This window comes from Astatotilapia calliptera, chromosome 20, assembly GCF_964374335.1.
Source record: "Astatotilapia calliptera chromosome 20, fAstCal68.1, whole genome shotgun sequence".
Lineage (NCBI taxonomy): Eukaryota > Metazoa > Chordata > Actinopteri > Cichliformes > Cichlidae > Astatotilapia > Astatotilapia calliptera.
Window position 1 is genome coordinate 28,135,306 of NC_137441.1, and position 10,251 is coordinate 28,145,556.

Here is a 10,251-nt window from a genome sequence, read left to right on the forward strand (position 1 = left end):
TGGTCTGGAGTCCTTGCCACATGCGTCGGGGGTTGGAGTTGGAGAAGTGTTCTTCTACCTTCTTTTTGTAATGGTGTTTGGCTTTTTTGATGCCCTTCTTTAGATTAGCCCTGGCTGTACTGTAGGCGTGTGCATCTCCTGACCTAAAGGCAGTGTTGCGGGCCTTCAGGAGGAGACGAACATCCCGGTTCATCCAAGGCTTCTGGTTGGGGTACATGGTGATCCGTTTCTGGGTGGTGACACTGTCTGTGGTTTTGGAGATGTAATCCAGTACAGATGAGGCGTACTGGTCCAGGTCTGAAGGCCAAGGCTGAAGGCCAAAGACAAAAAGACAGAAGAAGAAAAAATTCAGACTGCAATTAATTTCAGGTGGAGACAGTAAACACAGGTGAGTTGAAAGATCTATTGAAGAAACCATTCATTAAGTCCCTTAAGGTGAAGATTTCATATATTGATAATGATAAAATTAACACAAATTAAAAGTTTCACTGATAAACACACAATTTTTCCTTGCTTTGAACCCCATGTTCTATATAGATCACAGCTCTGATCTGGAGAACACTATTTTAAAATACTGTGTAGGGTTTTTGTCAAATGATTAAGAAACATACTCTCTGTCACAAGAGACAGAAAGGTTGTATCTTAAAAGAAAAGTCTCCAAAATTTAGTAGAGTCTGATGTCATGCAGTTTCATAAACATGTATTCTCCCCAAAGAATGACACCTGAAAACTTTGCGTTAAATGAACTTTTCTTTTCCCTTTTTAGGAGGCGCCTGATATCAACGTGAAACGCACTGCAGTACTTCGTGCCCTTCCTGTATACCTGCGGGAGGAGGACCCAGAATTCTTTTAGACATGTAATGTAAGTGTATTTTTGCATTACTTAAATTCTGCCAGTAAGATAAAATGCTATGGATTTTTTTAAATACAATTTAATACCCTAGCAGCTACCAAATTGTACAAACAAAATACCCTCTCTGTAGAAAACCCACACACACACAGGTCAGGAGCAGGGCACAGGCGTATCACAGCACTATTGCTATGCTGCAGGTGGCCCAAAAACCAGGCTGAAGTCAAGATTTAGTTTCTTTTTGAGATAAAGTCATGAAATAAAAAATTACTTTTTTTTTTAGAAAAATAATAAAAATACAAATTATGTAATGCAAGAAGCTAACACGTTAATGTACATTTTTCAAAAAAAGTAGAGTACCCTAACTCGTTACAAAGTAACCCACTACACTGCTGAATGTTTTGCTAGATTACAGGTCATGCTTGTCCCATTCTCTCAAACCAACCTTACTTATTTAATTGGGGCGATCGTGGCTCAAGAGTTGGGAGTTCGCCTTGTAATCAGAAGGTTGCCGGTTCGAGCCCTGGCTCCGACAGTCTCGGTCGTTGTGTCCTTGGGCAAGACACTTCACCCGTTGCCTACTGGTGGTGGTCAGAGGGCCCGGTGGCGCCAGTGTCTGGCAGCCTCGCCTCTGTCAGTGCGCCCCAGGGTGGCTGTGGCTACAATGTAGCTGCCATCACCAGTGTGTGAATGGGTGTGAATGTCTGGATGACTGAATGTGTAAAGCGCTATACAAATACAGGCCATTTACCATTGATACTGTGTCTATTCCAGGCGGACGCATTGGATGAGTCGACCCTCATTGACACTCCAGTTGCCCTTCTCACAGTGGTTACCGACGGCGCTTCCCAGTCCAGTCCATTTTACTTCCTCAAGCATGGCTGTTTTGGTGAAAGGCGACTAGGTGATGCGTGATATTCCCAGATTTGCAAATGCATTTGCTTTATTGTTTGGCTTGATCTATGCTCTGCATTTAGACTACCCCAGGAAGCTGGTTCACACATTTGCCTTAGTCCAAAATATCTTCATGGGGCTTGATGACGGCAAACCCCTGAAACCCCTGCCTACATGCTCTTAAGGAATATAAGGCAATGTTTGTTAGGACACGCACTCTGTTACTGAGCACTTTGTTTGAAGCACTTTAAGCACTTTAAGTTTACTACAGGCTTTGGGTGGATTTAACTCCATCAGTTTACCTAATTTTCCTATACTTGACTGCCTTATCTGGTTATTTGGAAGCTGATCGTCTTTGTACCCATTTTAAAAAATTGTTTTTCATTTCTATTTAAAAAAAAGTGATTAGTATTTGACTTTTTGTTTTGCATTTTTGTGTATTTTGAGAAAGATGCAATTAGGACTGATGTCGTCCTTTGTGAGTTTATAAAAAGATAAATGTTCTACACAGAATTTATAATGCTCACTTTATGGTGCCGATGTCCATGTTAGTTGTTTTATAAAAACATTTGTGATGTTTTTAAATTTTCATGAAAAAATGTTAAATAAACAAAATGTAAAGTAACTGAATTTCCGTACTTTTTTTTTTTTTAGTAGTCTACACTCACAACATAAATATCTTTTAATTAATAATCAGATAATTTGAGTTTAGGTTGTAATATAATTGCATTGCGTTGCATCAAAATAATAAACTACACGAAACACAAAAATATTGAAATTAAAGTATACAGTCTTTGAGTAAAGCTCAATTAATAAAATATAAAATATAATTTAAAATTTTTAGGTTAACAATAAATACAAATTTTGAGTACCCCATACTTAGAAGATATGAGTTTTTGTACTTAAATCTTTTGAGGTAATCCGTTTCCACAAAAGTTTTAAGTTCAGTCAACTTGTTCGGGTTTACAGTGTATATTTGTGAATGTGGAGATGTTATATTGGTTTCACTGGTAAAAATAAATAATTGAAATGGGTATATATTTGTTTTTGTTAAGTTGCCTAATAATTATGCACAGTAATAGTCACCTGCACACACAGATATCCCCCTAAAATAGCTAAAACTAAAAACAAACTAAAAACTACTTCCAAAAACATTCAGCTTTGATATTAATGAGTTTTTTGGGTTCATTGAGAACATGGTTGTTGTTCAATAATAAAATTATTCCTCAAAAATACAACTTGCCTAATAATTCTGCACTCCCTGTAACATTCAACTGAACTGAATGGGAATTGTATTGTTACTGTTATGACTTGTGCAGGTAGCTGGTTGGGAGAGCTGGTCTTAGCAGTGATGATGGAGGGGTTCCAGGAATCTAGCTTTAAGTAGCCTGAAGGAGTTCATAAACACAGGTAAAAAAAAAAAAAAAACAACAACAACACAGAAATGCACACAGCGTAAGACTGAGAAGTGAAGAGCAGAGAGAGAAAAAGATTTTTTGTTTGCACTCTATCATCCAAACAAAAATGTACATGAAATGTGTGAAAAAATTTTAAAAAAGCAACATTTTTCTTTTTATGCCACTTGGCTATACACTGCATAAAGTGGCTCTGATTTTTGGATTGGTCCATTCCATATGTGTTAAACATTTATGAGTCTTCTATGAAATAATACAAACATTGTAAAATAAATAACACAAGCAGCAGTACTTTATGTTACACCAGGGTCCAGTGTGGAATAACCACAAATACTTTACACAGAGAATCAACAACAAAAACCACTGGGACTTAGAATTTAGTCTGTATTAAAAGTAGCAATGGTTTTCCTCCAAAGATAGAGAAGAACATGCTGTGTAACTGCATAAATGAGATGAGTTAGAGAAGTGATAAATACTTGATAAGGTCAACTGTATTTGATTAAATAAAATTAAAGATTTAGAACTGTTAATCATGTTAATTTTGTCACACTTTTTATTTACCAACATAATTTCAGTCTTTAAATAAGAATTTTCAGTCACATATTTATATTGTTTTTCCCTGGGCTGCTCCAACAAAACACAGGTCCGCTGTGTTAAATCCAAGCCACCAGTGACAGACATAAGAAACTGTAAATGTAAACTTTTGCAGACTTAAGAAACTTACCACTGTTTGTTAGAAAATGTATTCTAGTGTCTCGTTTTTATTTGTCTAATGTGAAGCACGGATTCATCTCTTTTTAAACTGACATATACCAAATGAGCAAAACATTTTATTTTGTGTTTAGAAAGGAAGAACACAAGGAACATAAGTGAGAAGGGATGACTGATCTGGCACAAACTGACTAGAATTCCTTACCTGTTTTCTGATGAGACATTAGCATTCCGATTTTGTTTCAAGAGGGAGGAGAGTACGGTGAAGCCTGCAGAGCATGAAGTTCTTTTGCCTCGCCAGCTCCCCCACATTTTTGAAAACTTTCCTCTCCTGGATCCTCCGGAGATGTAATTACTGTGCAGTCAACTTGTAAGACCCATAGTCCCGGGGAATGTATCTCCCTTATCGACTATTCTTGGCTGTTATTTTTAACATCTCACATCAAAAATTCACAGTTTTGCAGGTTTCCTTTGCTAAAGTGTATCATGTGCTCTCACAAACAGGAGAAAAAGACAATGAAAGGTTTTGGAGGCATTTGATGATTTTCTCTTAGACAGGCCTGGGCTGTGACACCCAAAGGGTTACATGATGCCTTGGAATATAATGTAGAATATTGAACAAAGGCAGAAATATTGACCAGTAAGCAATCAAATGCAATGCACAAGGTTTCAGCTTTCATTTTTCAGACAATGAGTGCAGTGTTGACACAGTCTCTTTAATGACACTATAGTCAATACAGAAATGACTTCCTGGATAATTTGTGCCTTTGCATGGCTCATTGATTCAGTATTGAGTTTCATAATTCTGTAAGCCATATGGCAGTGGAAACTGACTCTTTAGCAGAGTAAATATAAAGGAAACCATGGTCTAGTCTCACTACTGTTATTCTGACTATTAAAACTATGCTTCATTCTGCTTCAAAACTAAGAGCAAAAATGTAACTATTGCTAAAGAGTGCAATAAATGTGCAGATTTGTGTGCATTTTTGTATGTTGTCAGTCAGTGGGTTTCACATGCATTGCAAGAGAGCATTCAAGGCAAACCATTTTTCCCTGTTATGATATGCAATCCCTTTTTATAAATTAAAGAAACACTCCTTGTGCATATTGAAGTTTAAACCGGCTTTATGGGAAATTTGTAGAGACATGGCAAACCTTCAAATCTTCCATCACTGAGGCCTTACCTCCAGTGGGCACTCTGACGAAACAAACATCTATAATATCAAATCTTTTTTCTCCCTATGGAGGCTACAGCATACTTGAGGAATTCTGGGCATTGCATTATGCTGATAAGAATGTGAACTGTGCCACCTAACAGCTCCAGTACATGTTTTATTAATAAAGTATGCAAAATGGAACCATCCAAAACTGCAAAAATCAGGTCCTGCAAAAGCAGGCACTCATTTAGCGTCACTTTATGTGACAAAGATATAAGGAACACTCTGTTTTTGTGGGGTTCAATTGAAATGTAGCATTCAGAAATGCAGAATTTAGACAAAAGATGCTCTTTTAATCCCGGACGTCATCAGAATATATCGAGGTTGATTTCATTTTGAATGCAGAAGGAAAGATTTCTGAAGATGTGTCCCTGAGACAAGTACAAGTACACACACACAGACACACACTGCATTGCACTTGGCTTTCTGTATGTTCCTTGATCTTGCAGCTTACATAATATAATTAAGCATGTTAAGCTGGCTTCATTGACGCAAGCACTGAACGCAGCAGTGTCATGGAGGGGAAAATCCCATCAGAGTCCCCCTCCTTCACAGCCCCTCAACCAACACACTCCCCCATTTGCGTCCTCGGCATATGTGGATTGATAAGAGACCCAAAAAAAAAGTATTTCCCGCATCGCTGTGCCAGGGACTGCTAGGAGCAATTGGTTTGTTCCACAGCTCTCCGCTCTTGTTGGCCTGCCAGCCTCACATCCTACCGCCTGCTACAAAAGGAAAAAAAAAGCTGCGAGGAGGTTGCCTCCCAGATATCATTCACAGGCAAAACGGGACAGTAGTTAAAACAAAGTAAATACACAGACTATGGGATCCATTCCATTTGATTATCGTGCCATTTGAATTATTTAACACAAATGTGGAATTACTGGTGTTTGTGGGTGGAGGCGGACTATCAGGGATAAATGGAGGGAGATGAGGAAAAAATATAACTGTGCAAATCAAACCCTGAGTGTTGAATTTAAAAAATGAAATGCATTATTCATGACTAATCACTTCTGGCAGTGATTGCGTGAACGCAAATTGCAAGAAGTAAGGAACTGACAAACTCACAACAAACAGAAGCCAGTTAAGATGTAAATACATCTATTAAACCACCAACATACATGAGGTAAAGAGGGCATAATCACAGGTATACCGGCTTGACTTGTGCTTTGCTGACACTCAGAAATGGTCTGTCAGATCTGCACAATGAGCATGCTTTCATAACCTTGATTCAAGTTAAGAAACCGATTTTGGTTTGTGTAAAATATCTTTTTAATTATTATTTTTAATTAAAGCTGTGCAAATTAATAACTTTAAAACAACAACGGCTTGTATGGAAGGTATACTGGGGCAAAATCTTCTTCTCCATCAAAAGAACATGGCAGCATGGCTTAGCTTTGTAAAGTTACATCTGAACTAAACTCGTGTTCTTTGAATAGACATAGATATATATCAGCATAAACACCTGATGTCAGGTGTGATGATTTGGGCTTGTTTTGCAGCCACAGGGCCTGGGCACCTGAGTGGACATGAAGTCCTCTTCACACCAAACATTACTAGAGTCAAATGTGAGGCCATCTGTCTGGCAGCTACTGTAAAGCTTGGCTGATCCTCTGGAGATGTAATTGAACAAAAGGACAATGCTTCCAAGAACACAGCAAATCTACAACAGAATGGCTGAAAGAGAAAAGAATCAAGGTGTTGTAATTGCTAAGTCAAACCTCAGTCCAATTGGGATGCTGCGGTGAGACCTTACAAAAGTATTATGTACATAAAGAAATGCCCCAAAACGTCAATGAACTGAAGCTTCCTCCACAATGATGTGAGAGACTGATACCGAAAAAACATTTACTTCAAGTTACCACTGCTAAAAGTGGTTTGTACGATACAATCATGGGTTGTATTGAGTTTGTCACAGCACTGCACAGAGTCCTCTGCATATGCATGACTACATATTCAGAATCAGTCCTCAACATGATAACTATCCTGTAATATTGGTTTGGGAGGCACTGACGTTTATAAAAGTAATGTAGGGAAAAATGGATGCTGTGTAAATGCAAATCAAATTTGATGCCAGCAACAAGTCTCAACAGAGTTGGGACAGAGGAATGTTTACCTCAGTATAACACTCTCTCTTTTTGAGCCAACAGTCTTTACAGACTCAGGGAATCAGGAAAAAGATAAGACAGTTCTTGAACCATTGGGAGAGGAATGTTGTCTCATTCCTGACTGATATAGAATTCTAGCTGTTCAACAGTCCTGGTTCTTTTCATTTCGTGAGATGTACCAAATGTTTCCAACTGGTGACGGGTCTTAACTGCAGGCAGGTCACTTCAGCACCCAGACTCATCTAGAATAAAGCCATGCTGTTATAACAGAAGCAGTGGAGTGCAGCATTGTCTTGCTGAGACATGCAATGCAAGCCCTTCCCTGATAAACATGTAACCTGAATGGAAACATATGTTGCTCTAAAACCTGTATAAATCTTTTAGCATTCCCAGCTACAGTTACACAAACACTGCATCTGTATACCAGGAGAGATGTATGCTTCTGAACTTTGCACTGATAACAAGCCGAAAGAACCCTCTCATCTTTAGTCTGCTGTGTTTTTCAAAAAGAATTTCAAATTTCAGTTTTTCTGATGGTTTTCAACTTTCCCTCGCTCCTTTTGAAATGAACTTTGGCCCAGAGAAGATAGCAGTGTTTTTAGATCATGTTCACACATAGCTTTTTCTTCGGATGATAGAGCTTTAACCTGCTTTTGTGGATGGCTTTTGTGTTCATGAGCCAATGTAGTGATTTCCATGACAGAATCATGTCTGTTTCTAATTCAGTGCTGCCCGAGGGCCTGACAGTCATTTCGGCTTTGACCTTTGCATACAGATTTCTCCATAATGATATTTCATCAATTGTTTCCTTTTAGTACCACTTACTCTTTCAGACTTTTGTTGCCCAAAACACAACTTTTGGGGATATATTTCTGTGATCAAAGTCAAAATAAGCTAATATTTTTCTAAAATTAGTAAATTTTCTCAGTCCTAAGATTTGATATTTTTTTGTATTCTAATCTGAATAAAAAAACTGGCTTATAATTTGAAAATAATTTAATTCTATTTTATTTATATTGACACAAGGTCCTACCTTTTTCACAATTGGGTTTGTACAAATTAAATTAAAAAAGCAGCACTGTAGTACAGAGATATGTTTTTCCCATTTCAAACATCAACCCTAACATTGCATCACATATGTCCAAACTCCTTGTTACACTCATGGAAAACTCATTCTGAGACCTGGAAGATGAAAGTTTAAAGATTAATCCTCAAGTTGTAGCACAATGGATCCTAAAATTAAATGCTTATACACTTGTCTTATGTCTTGATTGGAGGGGTGCATGAGCCCTGAGGGGGGACACGCAGACCTATTCTGAGCTGTGAAGATGCAGAGCTGTGTGAATGTGTGAATGATGCTGTCACATGTCAGGGAAACTGAAATCAAATGAAGTTAAATGAGGGAAAAGAGCTCTACTATATGATTTTGTCATGAAAAGGTATTACTTTTGAAGTTTTATTAATAATTATCTCCATCAGAATACTGTCTTTGTGGAGGTGCTTTCAGACCTTTTCTCTCATGTACAAAGACTGATACCTTAACAAGCATGTTTTTCATGTAAAGCCCCCACTGGAAATCCATTTTACCCAGTTAAAAAGGTGATTATCTTCAAATGTCAGTTAAACAACAGAGGAGTCCAAATCACCGAACCAATTCATCAAGCAAATTACACTGCAGTAATGGAACCATATCGAATGTGACCCGACTGACAAATACATGAAGCCATGATTTGTTTTTAAAGGTGCAGTGTGTAAAATCTCATCGCTAGATGATAGTAGATTGCAGAATCATGTTTCCTCAGCCCACCCAAGTCAAGTGCACAATCCTAGTTACAGTTTATCCAGTAGGACAAACAACTCTGGCTATTCTTTATTTGTGGTTAGTGTGGTGCCAGTTTGCTGTTTACCTCAACTGTCAATATACTGGATGTCTATTTACACTGGAGGAGGCCATTAAACCTTGTGAAAGGAGTCCAATAAAAGTTGATGTGTCAGTGAAGTTCACTTCTATCCGATGACAGTGATACTGAGATGAGTTGTTGAGAATATCCTGACATTTTTTGTCAGTAAGGGATGCTTCTTTTGCCACCGTTAGCTGCTGTTAGCCAGGATTAGTGAAACTATCTTACAAGTTCAGAGTCAGACCCAAATAAACCCGAGTAAACTCTCATATGGTGTGAGGACACTGTTAAGACACTCAAGCCTAACTTTAGCTGATATATGTCTTGATGCATGCTCAATCATCGAGGTAAAGAAATCCCAAAAAGTTGATTTTATTCATCTGGATGATTGAGTAAAAGGGTATCCCAGGTGGACATTTGTTGTGCTCCAGGGGACCCAGGAGACCTGCATGTGTCAGGAGTATTGGAACCCACAACTTAGACATTCACATTACTCACACTCTCATTACACATACATGTAGGATCTTGGGGGTGGGCACGATACACGGAGTCCAAAGTACCATCAGGGTGTACACCCCACCCCTGGCATCGTTGCCCACCTCTCAATTTTAAATACACGTAGACATTGAGGGCTAGCAGGAGGGACCATGCGCTTACCTGCTGCTCTCTGGCAGGTAGCTCCATGCCCTCCTGGGTTTTAAATGCACCTTAGAACACACATGCATCAACACTACAATGAGCGGGTGGAGGGAGGTTTGGAGTCTTCTCTCACCCCCATTCTCTGCGACCTGGAGCGGGGGGGCTAGGAGGAGGAGTTGGCCGTCCGACTGCGGTCTGGAGTGTGGGGCCTTCCTGCTGCTGCGGAGTCGGGGCGGTCTGCCTCCCCCCACCGCAGGGAAAAGGGTAACACCACCTGGGTCTGGGTGCAGTTCCCCCCTCCAGGGGCAAGGGTACCTAGACCCGGTTTGTAGAGTACGCTTGGGGAGTGTGATCGTGTGTACAGCGTCTCTTTATGTCTGTCTCCACGTTGGTTGAGTGTGGAGTAAGTGCATATGAGAGCATGAGGGTGGGAATGGATGTTTGTATCTGTGTGTGCCTGTATGTCTGTGTCTATATGTCAGGTTGGGTGTCAGGCGCCACCTCTGGGGACATCTC

The 10,251-nt window shown here is 39.3% G+C and overlaps 1 long non-coding RNA gene across 1 annotated transcript; it reads left to right on the plus strand.

Annotated features, from left to right (window-relative positions):
- The first annotated feature begins 309 nt into the window (after positions 1-309).
- On the plus strand, positions 310-2,369 carry LOC113013355 (uncharacterized). The gene is made up of 3 exons (XR_013904127.1): positions 310-388; positions 767-862; positions 1,625-2,369. It is a non-coding gene; the product is annotated as an uncharacterized LOC113013355 (long non-coding RNA).
- Positions 2,370-10,251: the final 7,882 nt, after the last annotated feature.